This window comes from Lycium barbarum, chromosome 2 (assembly GCF_019175385.1).
Source record: "Lycium barbarum isolate Lr01 chromosome 2, ASM1917538v2, whole genome shotgun sequence".
NCBI lineage: Eukaryota > Viridiplantae > Streptophyta > Magnoliopsida > Solanales > Solanaceae > Lycium > Lycium barbarum.
Window position 1 is genome coordinate 119,576,554 of NC_083338.1, and position 17,554 is coordinate 119,594,107.

General features: G+C 38.3%; 1 long non-coding RNA gene across 1 annotated transcript; it reads left to right on the forward strand.

Moving 5' to 3' along the window:
- The first annotated feature begins 11,163 nt into the window (after positions 1-11,163).
- Positions 11,164-16,626, forward strand: LOC132626926 (uncharacterized). The gene is made up of 3 exons (XR_009577701.1): positions 11,164-11,264; positions 12,900-13,050; positions 16,097-16,626. It is a non-coding gene; the product is annotated as an uncharacterized LOC132626926 (long non-coding RNA).
- Positions 16,627-17,554: the final 928 nt, after the last annotated feature.

A 17,554-nucleotide genomic window follows, 5' to 3' on the forward strand; every position in this document is an offset into this window, starting at 1 on the left:
GTGATAAAAGTGTACTCAGATCATCGAGTTGGTCGTCGAGCATGTCGACAACCGTCAATGTGCAAAGACGACCCATCGAAGTGCTAGCCAAGATGGAACAGGACTGGGATTGATTATTCCGAGTTTTAACTTGTATAAATACCTGTTTAGGTTTTATTTTTCAGACATCTGGAGTTTTAGACTTGTAGTAATTACTTTTGAATTATTCTTGCTTTCGAAGACTTCCAGACAATTACATTCATTACTTTCAAGTTTTATTCGTAAGTTCAATACAGTAATGCAATTATGCAATCTTCAATGTTTTATTGTTTTCTTGTTGTCATGAGTAGCTAAACACCTTTACTAAGGTTGTGAACACAAGGATGGGTGTTTTGTGATTGAGGATCGTGAAAGATATATGCATAATGGATTGTTAGGGTTTATTTGTTCTTCGTATTCATCATATAGTTATTGGTTGCAAACATTAGCTCACGCCATAAACTTTAGTTTATTTGGAAAAATAGCTAGGGTTAGGTAAGAACAAATAACAAGAACTCAGGGCTTTAAACGTTATTTAATAAATTCACTTAGGAATAAGAGGAATTTACTTGGCATAATTAATCGTTCTTCATGCATAATTTCTTATCGTTGGAAAAAACATAGAAAGAAATAATCTTTTCTTGTTGGGAAATAGTTTAGATTCACATAGAGGTTAAGTGCATCCATACAAGCAGTCCATTAGAAGTATATCAAGATCGAGACCCATTATCATACACTTTATCTGACGGGGACACAACCTTGGTTCTTTTTACCCATATATTTACAACTTTAAATTTCCAATCACTTTAATTAGTCCTCAAACCAAATCAATTATAAAACCCTTTTCTGGAATACACCAGGACCACAAGATTAGTATAATACTCATTTAGTAAACTTTTCATACCATATTCTCTGTGGGATTCGATCCCAACCTCGTTGGGTTACTATATTTGACAACGTCCGCGTTATACCATTAATAGGTGTAATTTGAGCATATCAATTACGATGGCTTTATATATAAAGGTTCAAAGCATATAGATTTCATGTTATTATGTGATGATTCAGCTTACCTCATGATTTCTTAATTCATTCATTGTTGGCAAATATCACCTTATGACAATCGTTCCTTCGAGGTGGGATATAATGATGATAATTGATCGATAATATAATCAGAGGTTACCGATCTTACGTCACTCCGATAGAGTTGCAGCTTTTAGTTGGGCTCTCATGCATGCTTTATATATATGTATGTATTTTCTCACACCAAGCCACGCTATAATCGGTCGGGTACGACACTTATTGTGCACACCACTGCAGTGGGCATATTATGATATTGTCCCGGACACGGGCTAATGATGATAACACCGAGCCTTAATGGCCGGGCATGATACTATATATATGACACCGAGCCTTAATGGTCGGACATGATAATATATATATATGAAACCGAGCCTTAATGGTCGGGCATGGTACTATATACATATAAAAATATTTTTTTAAAAAAGTTAAGCATGCATGACATCCGCCTCAAGAGGCATCCAGGCGTACAGGTTATCTCTCTCTTATTTCATGTTATTTTTCATATCTGTATTATGTTGTTATCCATGCCTTACATACTCAGTACATTAGTTGTACTGACGTCCCTTCCTGTGGACGCTGTGTTCATGCCTGCAGGTTTAGGTAGTCAGGCGAGCAGCCCAGCGTAGTAAGATCTTCCCTCAGCTGCAGTCAGTGCGCTCCACTTGGTTCGGAGCCGCAGTCTATTTTGGTATGATATTTTGATTTGTACATATGGGTATGACGAAGCCTTGTCCCGTCCTTCCTACAGTCTATATTCCATAGAGGTCTGTACATATTTGTACTAGTTAGCAAGTTATGTAGCCTTACCGGCTCTATGATACTCGTGATGTTGTAGCAACCTTGTTGGTTCGCATATGCACATATAAGTTGGATTACCGGATATTTTTATGTTGGGCCCTTTCTGCGTGCAGTTATTCTTTGAGTTATGTTATATGTTGTTCAAGGTAACTGTTAAGTCAGGTGGTTCCCGACCTATGGGTCGGAGCCCGTCATGCCCCTCGTTGGGGTGTGACATAGTTGTTCCGAGAGTTGTTGTTTAGAGTTTACAGGGGTGAGCACGAGGACGTCCGCCGCTTTGAATATTATTCTTTCATTTATGTTTTATTTGCTACTTCGAGACATATTCAGACTTTTGATGTATTATTGATAATTCCAGACTTATAGATTCTAGCTAAATGCTCTTGTATGGTTAGACTAGACTCTCGAGTGTATTTTCCTTACTTTCGCATATTTCTGTATTATTATCGTCAAACTTATGTGATTTTATCTCTTCCGCTTAATTACTTATTTACTTATGTTTTTACTATTGTTGGGTTTTCGGTTCGCCTACCGAGGTGGGAAAGGTAGGTGCCCGCGCGACTTAGCTAAATTGAAACGATTCTGTAATAAATGTCTACATTTAATTTTATTATTTTTAAGGATGATTGTCACATGCTTTTAAGTGTTGGGTTTTATTGGTAAGGGTTCGCCTACTAGCTTGTCATATGGTAGGTGCCCGTACGATCCATGGGTTGGGTCATGACAATTGGTATCAGAGCCCTAGGTTTCCAGTCTTACGGGTATAAGAGCAAATTTCTAGTAAAGTCTTATGGAATGGTACGATGGCGTCTGTACCCGTCTGCAAGAAGCTATAGGACATATAGAAGTTTCCCTTCGTTCATTCCATCGTACTACCCCAATACGTCGTCCCCTAGTTGGATCCAATTGGTATCTAGTCGATTCCAATTGGTAACTTGACGGGCAAATTGGTATCTGTCGATTCCAAATGGCGTTTCTCTATTTCGATTCAAGGAAGACCTTCTATAAGGAGGTGCCTAATTAATTGTATGACCAAGTAAAGTTTTCGTAGTAATGTTGTGTGATACACTGGATGATTATTCTGGGACCATTAGCGAAGTTAATAGCGAATTCCTACTTACGTGCTAAACGATTAAGTAAACCCCTACGCGATCTGAGCTGAAGTACTGGAAAAATAAAAAGTTTCAGTCACTGGCACTGTAGCACCGCTATTGAGGTATGGGGACCGTTGCAGTGGGATCGTTATAGCGGGCAAAGGATCAGTACAGTGGGCCTTGGATTTCTGCCAGGTCTGCCATAGCGGCGTTCCTACCGCCATAGTACCCCCTGTCCAGTAGCCTCCTCGTTCCATCCCCTATTCTTTCAAGTTTTGTACTCCATCCGCAAAGCAAGAATAAATAAATCTCCAAAGGCAGACACGTGCATAAAAACATCCGCCCAATAAGGGCAATTTTCTTACGAGCACCGTTAAACCAGGGCACCTGCGCGTCAAAATGACCAAAACATATATTATCCAAACAAATCAAAACATAACCAAAGCAGTAAATTGTCTAAAAATCCAAGGCCAACACGGGCGAATAATAACCAAGGCGATAAGGGGGGGGGGGGGAGCAATCTCTAAGCCACTCCGTGGCTAGTCGCCTCACCGCCACCATCCAAGTCACTAGAGTCCTCGCTACCAAGTCCGGACTCGCTGAGAAAAAAGAACTGGGAGACATCTCTGGTAGTCACCTTCGGAGGCTTCACCTTCAGGACTAGGGCTTTCAGAAGACTTTTTACAACCTTCCACATCCTCACGAATAGCTTTTCTCTAGCCCGGCTCTTCATTTTCTACTTGTCCAAATCTTTACGAAGATCCACAAGACTTTGAGCCAGAGATCCATAGGCGCCCTGTAAGGCATGAACAGCTTCTCCCATCTTAGTCTGGGTCTCCATGTAAGCTTTCATCTGCTCAACTGTAAAGTAACCAATACCCGCAGTGCTGCTAGATGACCCGGCCTCCCTGGAAGGCCATGCAAATCCCATTATAGCAGCCCTCACAGCAACCATATCAGCCTCCATGCACTTTAAAGTACCTGGGGTCTGTGACTGATCACTCTCATCTAGTGGACCACCACTGTCCTCATTGTCATCCGAGCCCGTCCTTTTTCTTTTGCCCCTGCCCTGTGACCCTTTGACCTTCAGTGGGTCAAAATCAACATCGCACTCCACAATACAGTCCCCAGGCTCCGTAGGCACCCCGACATTACGGTAGAGATGGGTAATCAGGGAGGGAAACATTAAGCTCGGGCCAGCCTTGGCCATAAAACCCCGCCACTCCTCAAGCACCTGCATACCCACGTTCACAGGTACACCATCCAGAATGCAAGCCACCACAAGAGCCCGCGGGTAAGTGACATCAGTAGTATTGCTCGAGGACGAACCCGCTGGGCAACAAGGTTTAGCCACCTCTGGGCCTCATTAATAAAGTACCGGCTCTTTATAGCCAATTGCGAAACAGCCCAAGTAACCTTTTTCCTTTTTGATTCTCGTACCAACATCCCTACCAGCCGCGGTCCATTACCATCAACATCTTTAGCCCGAAACTCATCCTGCGGTGGGTTAGGCAGCCCGTGAATAGAATTGATGGCATCGGCACTCACTGTCACTGCAACTTCTCGAATAGTAATCTATGGCTGCAGGGCAGTCTGATCCACAGTAGGGAGCATAGCATAAAACTCCCTGACCTAGTTTCAATTGATATCACCGAGCTCCTGAGCTAAATGGGCCCAACCAATACGGTGTAGGGTCTGGTAAAATTCAGGGGCCATTTCTTCGGCCTGGTCCATGAAAAAATCCCTCTCATGAAGCAGGCCCTTGGTCTGCTCCTCCATAAAATGTCTCTTGCTAGCCGGGGGTTGTTGTTCTCCTTATTGTTGTTGTTGTTGATCCGCCATGTTTGGGTGAGAGAGTTAACCTGCAAAGGTGAAAAGTGGAGTTAGAATAGCGTGGCATAAATTATTAATGAGGATAGGAAATGCATAAAATAGGAGAAAAGGCCCAAAAATTTTGTTCTTCCTGAAGCAGCTCTGCAGCGGCGGTGGTATAGCCGCTGCAGCGAAGCCGTTATAGCGGTAAGATGGCCACTGGAATCGCCATAGCGGTGTCTTTATCGCTGTAGCGGGCTTGCTATAGCGAGTAGGTCACCGCTATAGCGAATAGGTCACCGCTATAGCGAATAGGTCACCGCTATAGCGGCCACCTCCAAGCCCTGTTGGGCCGATTCCAGCGAAGGTCTCACCGCTGTAGTGGTCCATCCTCTTCAGGCCGTAAAATCCTTTCCCCAACCTTGTAACAAACCCAAAATTTTCACCATAATTTTTTCCATTTTAGTAAACAATCAAGTAGTAAGACGGCATGCATGATTTTTACAACGTGTTCTACCCCATTTCAACTAACATAGTTACTAAAATTTTGAACAAGAACACTAATAATTGCACCATAGCAAGACCCCCACCCCAACACAAAAACTAGCCCCTAATCAGTAAATTTGATGTATAAAGTGTTGCTAAGGCATTATGAATGTGAATTAACCCTCCATGATCCAAGGAACTACCTGCCCCAAGAACCAAAAACCATTTTTTCTAGGAAACACAATTTCCCTTCCTAAACTAGCAAGTTAAGTATGAGATTTTCGAAATAAAAATCCATATACAAGTTATAGGAAAGTAAAGGAGGGGATTTAGCTTAAAAAAAAAAAAGGAAGATCTGCAAGCCTAACAAGAAAAAAGCAAGAAAAAAAAATTGTGTGGAAGGGAACTTGCTTTTTCGGATTTTGTGAGGGATTTGGGTTATGGCAAGGGGTAGGGCGGTTATAAGGGAGTGGGCAGGGAGATGAGGGGTTGAAAAATGTTTAAGGGGGAAGGAATTTTCATGGGGATGGGGAAGGGTTTTCAGTTATGGGGGGTGAGGGAAGTGGGAGGTCAGTTCACCCCCCTTTTATTTTAAATCTGCTCGATGATTGCTGTGACGGCGCTTCGACCAATGCAGCGGTACCGCTATTGCGGTGGCAGCGAGACAATTTCTATTTTTGTTTCGTTTTGTGTTGTCGTTCCTTCTTTTCCCTAGCGATGGGCCAAGACCCTGTTTCGCATGGCATAAGACCCAGGACGTTAACCCCTATTGCATCTCACCCCATTTGGGGATGAACGATAGTTTAATTGGTATCTGGTGTAATGACTCGTCCGGTGATTATTTAATATTTCGCGAAACCATAACCAATTTAAGTCTAGGGTTGTAATTAATAAGCTTCGTAAGATGTTTTAAGAGTTCGGAGTGGGAAAAATCAATTTTGGAAGGGTGTGGAAAATGTCGGGCCAAAATTTAAAGGCAGACTGCTATAACAGTTAGTGGACCACCGTAGCGGTACCGCTATAGCGGCTTGAGGACCACCGTAGCGGTCCATGCGGAAACAGTGTCCAAAATTGATACTCAATCTAATTTTCTCTCCTTTTTCAACATAAGACTTTCAAGGGTTCCTCATGAAAGGAAAATCATAGCACCCAAGAAAAAGAAAACCCTTCTAATCCCTTTTTCCACCTTTCCTAACGAAGTATAGCCGCTCATGGATTCGGATGGAGGTTAAGAAGACGAGCAAATCATGGAGAATCAAAATATTTGTTTGCCAAAGAGTTAGGTTACAGTTTACTTTAGTTAGAATTTGATTAGCTAATGGTATATACACTTAGAGTTTATAGTAGAATGCATGCTTAGGTTTTCGAACACCGGAGTTTGGAGGGACGTACTTGTAATATGATTAAAATAGGGTATAATTAGGGCTATGATAATAATGATTTAGCTTAATAGGAAGTGATGTTGTCGCTAGGAGATACCTCGTATTTACTTAATGCTACCCTAGGAGGGGGGAGTGAATTCCGTGTGTATATCTTACTGTTGATCGTTCATATGGTTATTTCCTTGAAATTAGGAGGTCGTATTAATTTAATTATATGGAATTGGTTTTGCATTGCGCCCATCAAAGGCTGGGATTATGATTGATTTTTCATGTAGTTTTCTGCATTGCAACTGCCGTGTTCAGGTAGAAATAAAGGTAACAGGCAAGGCATGAGTGTCGCATTTTGTTATCCAGCTTGTGGCCATGGGATCGAGTACTTGGATTCATATATGTATACTGATTAATGTGGCTCGCATCTGAGGTTTTTTCCCCAGCGGAGGTTTGTACTCGGGTCCGAGGAGAATTCCGGAACGAGTGGTACATGGACACCATGGGTCCCCTGCAGGTCATGGCTACTGAGCAAAGACATCAGATAGTGTGTATGTACAGCGTTTCGGGTCTTGCATCACATTTGCATTGTATTGTATTCTCATGATTTATTGTTATACATGTGTGTATTACTATCGTTAACGTTATCCATTCAACCATGTGCGTTGCTAAGAGCCTGGTGGGGGAGGGGCTACACAAGGTAAGTTTAGTGTTGGCCGTTAGATAGTGATTTATTTCCTTAGATATATCGTATCACAGTAGTAAGGTGAATAGGTGGACTCTTTAAACAATGTGTAAAAGTACAGTATACGACAAACGTGAACACGAAAGTTACTATGTTGAAATTTAGTAGAATACCTTATGGTTGGGGAATAAAGGAAGCGAGCATCGGGAGTAAAGAAGTAAGGGGGCGGTATGGTAATGGTCTTTATTTAGAATTCTTGAGGTTCTTTGACTTATCTGCTTGCCCTATTAAATTTATATTGTATTGCGTGAACTAATCTTAGTTGACCTATGATGCTTATCAATACGTGTGGTGTACTGATACTACTCTTTCTACGCCTTTTTTGGGATGTAGATGTGTTGCAGGTTTTAGTTGAAGTTTCGCCGCAAGGGTCTATCGGATATTCTCCTACAGCTTCGCCTATCTCACTCCCGGTGGAGGCTGTGTCATTTATCTTGTCTTCTTGTATTTTAAGAGCTCTTGTACCCGTCTAGACTAGATCCCGGGGTTTTTATTTCAGATTTATTTATATTGAAACGAGTCTGTAATAAATGTCTACGTTTAATTTTATTATTTTTTGGGATGATTTTCACATGCTTTTAAGTGTTGGGTTTTATTGGTAAGGGTTCGCCTACTAGCTTGTCATATGGTGGGTGCCCCCATGAACCGTGGGTTGGGTCGTGACAGTATTGAATTTGCTTCTAAATTTACTGATATTATTACTAAAAAAACTCAGCTTCAAAGATTTCTTGGATGCTTAAATTATATTTCTCCATTTTATAAAGATTTGGCAAAAGATACATCTATTTTATATGATAGATAAAAAAGATTCCAAAATCATGGACTGATGGTCATACCCAAGCAGTTCAAAAAATTAAGGACAGGGTTAATAACCTTCCTTGTCTTACTTTATCTAATCCTAATTGGCAAAAGATTATTGAAACAGATGCTTCGGATATTGGATATGGAGGAATATTGAAACAATATTCTCCAGTTGATAAACAAGAATATTTAGTGCAATTTTATTCTGGTAAATGGAATAATAGCCAGAAAAATTATGCTACTGTGGCTAAAGAAACTCTTGCCATAGTCAAATGTGTTCTTAAATTTCAAGGAGATTTATATAATCAAAATTTTTAATAAAAACTGATTGTCAAGCAGCAAAATTTATGTTTATTAAAGATTTTAACCATGATATTTGTAAACAAATGTTTGCAAGATGGCAGGCATTATTAGCCTCATTTGATTTTGAAATTCATTATAAAAAAAGGGACAGATAATAGTCTCCCTGATTTTCTCACCAGAGAATATTTGAGTTCATAACTCTTATTTAACGTATTTGCAGGATGAGGCCGCAATTTAGCCCTAACTCTAATAGAGGAAGGGGAGGTAGAGGAACACCATCCAAAGGAATAGGCAGAGGCACTGTTCTAGCCCAAATGGGAAACAAAAAGCTAATAGCTGATAATATTGCAGGATCTTCTGATAATAGCATAAAGCAAATTACATATGAAGAATATTTGGCTTTTATAGAAGCCCAGCAGAAGAAGGATAATATGCCACCTTCATATTCTAGTTCCCTTACTGATGATGATCATGAGGACACCGATTCATATGAACAAAATGACAATAGAGAGTTAATAATTCTCATAGAAAATTAAGATCTCCAATGGAGAAATGAGTCTTGGCAAATCATGCAAAGGTATTTTGATCAAGCGTCATATGCTACAACTACTTATAAATATCGCATGAATTATGAGCTGGTTCTTTCATCTTTAGGATCAGCAGAATTTCAACATTTTTACCCTACTAATAGCAACAGAGTTTATAAAGTTTCTGAAATTATTATAAAAAAGTTTTTCTCTCCAAATTAATTGGGATTAAGTAATTTAAAGGAAAATGATTATATCCATCCTGAACAAAAAATTCCAGTTAAATTTAACTATTGGGATTATGTTAAAGGCTTTAATAAAGTCTTTTTATATGAAAATCCTAATAGGAATCATTCATGGTTTATAAAAATATATGTTTATAAACAAGGCATTCCTAATTGGTTCTTTCTATTGTGGATTAATTATGGTCGAACTGTAAATATTTTACCAGAACCCTTTCAAAATTTTATATACTGAACGGGTTGAAGTTTCTTAAAAAATTATAGATTTGGAAACTAATACTACGTTCTTTGAAGGAATTGCTAATATGTATTTCTTCATTGAATTCTCTATCCCATGGATCGTGAAATGGTCTGTAGAAATGGGTAATACCCCCACAAAATATTCTTTGCCTACACAGGATTTTTTATACGAAGTTCTCGAAGAAGTTAATTCAAAAATCTGCAGATGGAACTATTCCTGGACAAGAGTTAATAAACCAAATTGAGACTACAATAGCAAGTTATAGACACTCAATTCATTCTAGACAAAAGGAAATTCCTAGTCCCTTCCAGCATATTGCTAGAAAAATTCAAATGAAAAAGGGAGTTATACCCCCAGATGAAATAATAGCAGCATATATGGAAGAATTCAAAAAAGATTTAATGCAGAATCTTAATATGGAAATTCCCTCAGATGCATCCATGGGTGGTCATACTACAAATAATGAAGAAGATAACACAAATATCTTAGCAGGAGAATTTCAAGATCCTAATGATGATGATGATTTTATGCAATTTATGGCCCAATTCAAAAGCTAGCAGGAAGAATCTTCCAGCTCATCAAAAGATCGAGGAAAATTCAAAATGAAGTGATAAGTGGACCCCGGCACTAGAATCTGCTTTTATAAAACATATCTTTTTATAAAAGTAGTTTGTCTTTTATAATTATTAGATTTTTTATAAAAGTAATTTGTCTTTTATAGTTATTAAACTTTACTGATAGTTGTAGCATTTATTAGGTTTGAATTTTTTGCAAACTTTGCATTTTCTTAAGGCACGTCTTTAGCATTCAGACTTTTGCTTTTTATCTTTAGACTTTATTGGCTACTTGTCGACAGCCTTATTTGTGTCGGTTTTCCTTTTGATCCATTATAAAAGGATCATTTTATAAAGAAGGAGGCAGGTTTTCAGAGACCACCTTCTCTCTCTACTTGTAAAATACTCTCTAAATAAAAAAATTGTTGTTTATTATATCTATCCCTGCTGAGCACAACTTTCATTTCTAGGTAAATTTTACTTTATTCGATTTTGTTTTATATTTATACTTGTACATATTTAGCCTAAATGACAGGCTAAAAACCTTGTGTTGACCTATATCACACTAGACTACGAGGTATTATGCTGAAAATGCTTTAATTAGATAGGATTCACCAAGGATGCTACTGAGGTTAGGCAGAGAATAACTCAGGCGGACTGTTCAGGCTCAGGCGGAGGTCCTGTTGTTTTGCCCGCTTAGCCGAGGTGGCATCTAGGGCTATTTTTGGACTTGTTCTGAGTTGAATAACCCCATCGCCAGGGTTATTAACCTAGTAAAAGTCCGTCTGCAGTATCATCTCACCGTGCGTATTGATGGTGTATATACACACACACACACACACACACAAACACACATATATATATATATATATATGTATGTATGCGTATATATATGTATACATACACATATTTGTGTATATGTATATGTATATGTATATGTATATATATGTGTCTGTGTGTGTGAAAGCAGGCCTGCCCTTTTCTTTTTTTCAAAATAGACTGAGTCCAGCCCAACAAAGGCCAGACCTGGCCCAACATTCAATTAAAGAGGGGCAGAAAACCCCTCCTCTTTATTTTCCTCATCAAAACGCACCCCGCGTCCCTCCCTTTCCCCCTCACCCCAAGCCCTACCGCCGCTACGAGGAGAAAACCCTATCTCCTCATCACCATTGCTTAAAACGACAAAATGGCAGGTGGGTACATGCTTTTACAGTCTTGGTTCGATCGTTTGAGGTAACAATTAATGCCTTGTCTCCAAATCTCACCAAACGCTACCTTAGCACGTTAAAATCCTCTCCTCTCTCTTACTTTAAGGTGTTTCAACGGTCTATGACTGATTTTCTTTAATTACTTTTGTTGTTTTGTGAATTTGAATCCTCAAACGTAATTGGTTCAATGGTGACCATGAGGATCGGTTGAGGTTGGGTGAAAACTGACCCTTTATTTATTTTTCATACTCAATCCACACGGCGCACGATGACGATTGTGAAGAAACAAGTCCAAAAAATGGACTTGTCCTACATCAATGTGAGGGTTTGAAAGATTTGGCAGTTTCTATGTAAATGGACCCCAAGTTACATTTGAAAGAGGACCAAGCAATGTATTCGTATAAAACTCGATACTAGGTTTTTTTTAACAAGTGACCGACATTAGAATTGGACACTTAGTGGAATTTCTTAGTTGAATTTCCTTAGTTTTGGTTGAGTGCTAGTTTAAATTATGCTTTGCTAGTTTGGTGTTAATTTAAGCTTAACGTAGTTAATTATGTTTGCTAAGCTGATTTTGTCTAGTTTAAATTAAGCAATTAGTTGAATACTAATTTTGTCTAGTCGATAGTGTTTGTTAACATAGTTACTGGCTATGTTAGTTAAATAATATTTATGTGCTAATATTATGATTTATAGTAATCAGGGGTTGTTTTATACTGGTCTAAATTATTGTTTTTATGTTGCCAGTTTTAAACCCTTTGTGTATGACTTGATCCTGGTCAGTGCTTGTCTTGTATACATGATTTGAGCTTCTTCATGAATTTTCCTAGTTAACTTATGATGACTTGAAGGTTAATATGCTAAAACTTGTTTAAAATAGTAGCTAATCAGTCTAGACATGAAACATTTACCTTGTGATTAGCCTTCATTTGATGTGGATTTGTGAAGAATATTCTATTTAGCTTACCCTCGTAGCCCCTCTACACTTGCTATACTCTGATTGCAAGCTACTCCACTTAGCTAACTCTAGCTAAGGACCACTAATACACCTAGACTAAGTCTAGCCTAGTGTACACTCAAGAGCTTATGGAAACACACTTCTAACAAGCTGACTTTGAGACTTTTAAATACCTACAAACAGCTTCTCAAACAAGAGGAGTAGCTTTAGAATTTGAATACAAATTAAACAAAGCTTAAGACAAACTAAGAGACTCTGATATCTTCACAGTTAGCATCTGGTCCTTCAGTTTGTTTTTAGCTCTGTTAGTTGAACACTTAGGAATCTTATGACAACTACACTTTTTAAGTGATTTTTAGCTTTTCCAAGTGATGCCCAATATGTTGGGACATGTTGAGTATATAGTGGGGAGCTTATGAGATGTGATGGAGACTTCTCAACCAAAGTTGACCCGAGGCATGGACTGCAACACTACTGTTGTACGGTCCAGCTTTACAACTGTTAATGTTGTACCACTGAGTGCGCGCGGTATATTCAAAACAGACCGCAGATCAGGTCTCTGGTCGGTTCCCCATCAGTTTGTCAATTATCAAAACATAAGATCATAAGGTACACCTTATCAACTACATCTGGTTATTTTCTGATTTGCGTTTATCTTTTAGGAAAAAATCATATGACTTAGAGCAAGAAGGGTCTGAGATGGGGAGAAATTCATAAACAAGATGTATATTTCAAGAAACAGAGTTCAACATAAGATAACTTGGCCAAGATGAATCTATTTGAGGAAGGTGAGAAACAGAAGATGCTTTGCAGGTACATAACTTCAGTTCACAATCAGAAATATCTATGTTTATTAGTGCAGACTTTCTATTTTATGTAAACAAATTGGTTTTGCGCTGATTTAATATTAGGAAATCAAAAGGAGGAGACATTCCTTTTTACCTCAGTCAAAGAAACAATAGCAATCTATAATGTGCTATAAACGGTACTCATTCACCCTACTACTTCTACTCTTATCATCTATTTGGTTATTTAGTTACAGAATATGCTTGCTACTAAGGTTGAGAAATGAAGACAAACTGAAACAAGAATCATAGTTAATAAGATTTGTCTCATAAATAAGGTTTGCTGGTTAATACCTTTATAGGAGTTTTTATCCAGAATACAACTGTGTTCTAATTGGCTTTCAATGCTAAATGTTGCTTTTGACCGTTTGTACCAACTTATTAAACTAGCTTGAGATATTGGTACCTGATGGGATATTATATACATTCGCAGAGACATCCAGTAATAGGTTCTGTCATGCCCTTTTTTTGGCTCAACGTGGAAAGAAACTATAGGTGTTTTAAAAATAATTATCATCCCTTACCATGTATCCAGTTCAAATAATTGCAAGTTTATTTTTGGTATAATTTGAAAGATGCCCAGTGTGCAAACATTCTTTTTAGATTTTCTTAACCCTTTAAAGACATGATAGGGTGAAAATCTTTTTGTAGAGAATTGAGCAAAATCCTATTTGCTGTGCATATTTGGCACCAACTTGGCGCGTAGCAATGAAGTTTATCTTTCCCTCAAAAAGAAGAAAAGGAAAAAAGACAGACATACCGTTAAACTAAAAACCTTTAAAGATGACAAGATGACATGATGGTGATGAACTTGCATAACCAATAGTTTAGCATGTGTTATGTAGAAAATAATTCATATACAATTAACCTTGGCTTTGCAACTGTGGACTATTAACATATTTTCATAGTCTCTTACATGTTTTTGTCTGTGAGAACTAAGAACTAGCTTGAGGAAAAGGAAGAGTTATCTGACATTTGATGGTTTATTGATCGATGGTTTATTGATGCATGCTTCATGGGATTTTTGTGCTAACATAAATTGATTGTATATTAGGCTATCAGAATGAGAATTCAATAGTTTACAAAATTACTTCAAAAGAATTGAAATTTGCAAACTAAACTTTCAAATTCGTTCTTTTATTTTTAAATATTGAGGGAAGAAAAATACTTCTGCTTTCCTTCCCTTGTTTTCTTCTTATAGAGATTTAGAATGTTAAAACTTACTTTGGGAAAAATGACCAATGAAGTGTTGGGAAAACTAAGGTGTTCTTTTCATAATCTCGTGATGTGATTTTGCAGAATAATCCTAATCCCGCTTTAAGAAAAGTATAGTTTCAGGTTGAGCCTCAGCTGATATGAATCATTTGTTTTACTAAGTTGAGTTCTTTATAATTTAGGGTAAGTGTGTTAACCTGTAGTTTTATTTTTGCAGGATTTTATTAGAACAAGTGTGTTAAACTTGACTATTTTTGTATACTTTGACCACATTTTCTCCCGATATTTTTTTTGATCCAAAGGTGTTTGCTTGATTTGCTGGCTATTATTAAAAAAAAAAAAAAGTGCTAACTAGATCTGATTTTCTAGACTTTGACCACATTTTGTCCTTATATTTCTTTTGATCACAAAGGTAAATTCTTTTAATTACAAATAAAACAATGATTGTGCTGATATGTATGACCAATTAGCTAGAACACAACTTCTTCTGCTATTACATATAACACAAAGATTGTGCTGGTATGGACTTTGTCATCCAGCTTCATGAACACTTTCCAAATTACACCAAAGATCTTCCAATATAGTACATCTGGAACACCAAGGGAATCAGTAAACTGAGAACAAAGAGTTGAGATGCGTCATTTTGAACTTCCAAATTTCTACATGCACTTGTCATCTTTAGAATGTCGGAAGAATTCCAGAGTGTCTTCCTTTGTAGATTTCATAATTTAGGCTTCGCTGTCTTTCTATTAGGGATATGAAGTTGACTAGACTTCCATTATAATGAAGCTAACAAGATAATCTTGTATTCTGCTTCTTCTTGACTCTTCTCTCCCTTGGCCTTAACTATATAAGAGACTCATTTAAGATAAACTATTTACCTCCTCTCTTCTTATGTATGTTAATTGTTTGGTCATAGCTATTGCTATTTGGCATATTCTAAATGCAAAAGTGGGTTAAGATGGAGTAGCATGTAAGGGATGACAGTTTGTCCATCACTATTACTTTAAGGATAGTAAAAATTACTAATGACGCACCTTATAGAGTGGGCCTAGATGGAAACTTAGTGGTCAAGGTGGAAGGAGATGGCTGTGAGGATAGTTCTAACTAGAATATGCTTTTCTGGAGTTTGTTTTGTACGATTAATACAATGTCATATTCAGATGTCACCTCAGGAAACCTCATATAATGTAGAAAGTGTCCAACCTATTGGATGAAATTTTAACACTTCTTATTTAGGAACTTAGTATTAGTGGATTTTAAGTGTCAAGTATTTAAGTTTACTAAACTGAAAAGGCTTTTGTATGTGTTTATTTTCCCTGTGTGTTAAAATCATTGAGTACATGTTTTTATACCTTTTCAGCTACTCTATATATATCTATCTATGCATGTTTTACCCAAAGGAAAGGACATAAGAATCAGGTATTGTGGAAATTATTTATCACTCCATCTGCTTAGAAAAAGGCAGAAACGAAAAGAGAGTTATGGCAGAGTATATTTGGGACAAGAACCTACCTCTGTCACCCTTTGGTTTTTCTTCAATTATATTTGGTGCAATAGTATTTAGCATTATGTTCAACCACCTGGGAGCCATTTTATAATTAATCCAGTTGTATAAAAGAGAAAACAATTTAATTTGTGATCTGTCCTTTACTTGGCAGGAAGTGTAAAATGCATTTTATTCCTTTGTTTTACTGGAATGCCATCTTTAGCTTCTTAGATTACTAACCTTGGCATTTTGGCTGTTCTGCTATTAGGAAATATACTAATGCCGTAAAGTGTGCTAACATTGTATGCAGTAAAAATTGGACTTATGCTAGGCCAGTGAGTCCGGGAATCGAGGGAAGAAAGAAACAAGCACGAGCAAGAAGACTTTCTTTCGGACCGGAGGTATTGCACGAGCAGTGGCTGATCCGAAGAAAGCGAAAGAAATCGTTTGGTCTGGTTTCTCCATAGACGGGTAGATCGTGGCCGTTGGTCCGGTAGATCGTGGTCGTTGGTCCGGTAGATCGTGGCCGTTGGTCCGGGTAATCCATTACATAAATGTCACGCGTCAGGACCGTTCTGCCATATTGTACTGTCAATCGTACGGATGTCAGACCGTACGATTCAACCTTATCCTTTTAGGGTTTTCTTTATTCAAAAGGGCTTGATGTTGTATAAGGCCCATAAGGAGAAACTATAAATAGAGGACATTCCCTACTTTTGGGGGTGGGCTTCTTCAGATCTAGAACATTGTAATAGCAAAATATATATAATTTCTCCCTCTTTCCCTGATTTTGGTCCGGATTTAATGTGTTCCTCTTTAGCGCTATTTAATCAAACAATATTCATACATTATTTAATATATACATTTAGTGTAAATCACTGATTATTATTCACTTACTCATAGCAGATCCAAATCCATTTTCTTCCAATCAAATAGATTAAAGCTCATCCATATATCCTATACCTCACTTACAAATTCAATTGATTAACTAAATTCGGGGTAAACAGTTTGGCGCCCATCGTGGGGCTAGGATAATAGTGGTCTTTGATCTTGGTTTATCACTTACCCGTTAGGATCGAAAAATCTTTTGTTCGTCTAAAACGGACCAAATGAGTAACAGTGGACAATCTGGTCACGTCAACAACAACGAGATTGTGGCCGAAAATGAAGACAGTGGGCCACGAGGATTACCAACAAATCCCGCCGACCCAAACCCCGTTAATTCGAGGGAGGGCCTCAACCGGCAACACACCGTGAATCAGGAGAATGCCGCCCCGCTGGTCACCGATCCTTTAAATACTCACAATTCAATTACTTTGTCCCGGATACAAGGCCGGAAAGTACCGGATACCCCAGATGATAATATTGACTTACGTTTAATATTTGAAATGTTGTAGGACCAAAGAGCAGCTATTGCCGAATAGGGAGTCGCAATAGCCCAGTTGTAAAGCAAAAGTGATAAAACGACCCCGGAGAGGACGAAAGGTGTTGCTGAACCCAGAAGGGACGAGACGCAGATGGTCGAGAGCAATGGGTCCGGAGCTGGCTTATCCACCGAAGTTCTGAGAATGCTCGAAACATTGGCGAAGCAGGTAGACTCGACCAAGAAGAGGGTGGAAACATATAACTCTCGGGTGGATCAAATCCCGGGGGCTCCGCCTATTCTGAAAGGACCGGATTTGAAGAGGTACATTCAGAGGCCTTGTCCTCCGAGTACGGCTCCGAAATTGATCCCGAAGAGGTTCAAAATGCCGGATATCCAGAAATA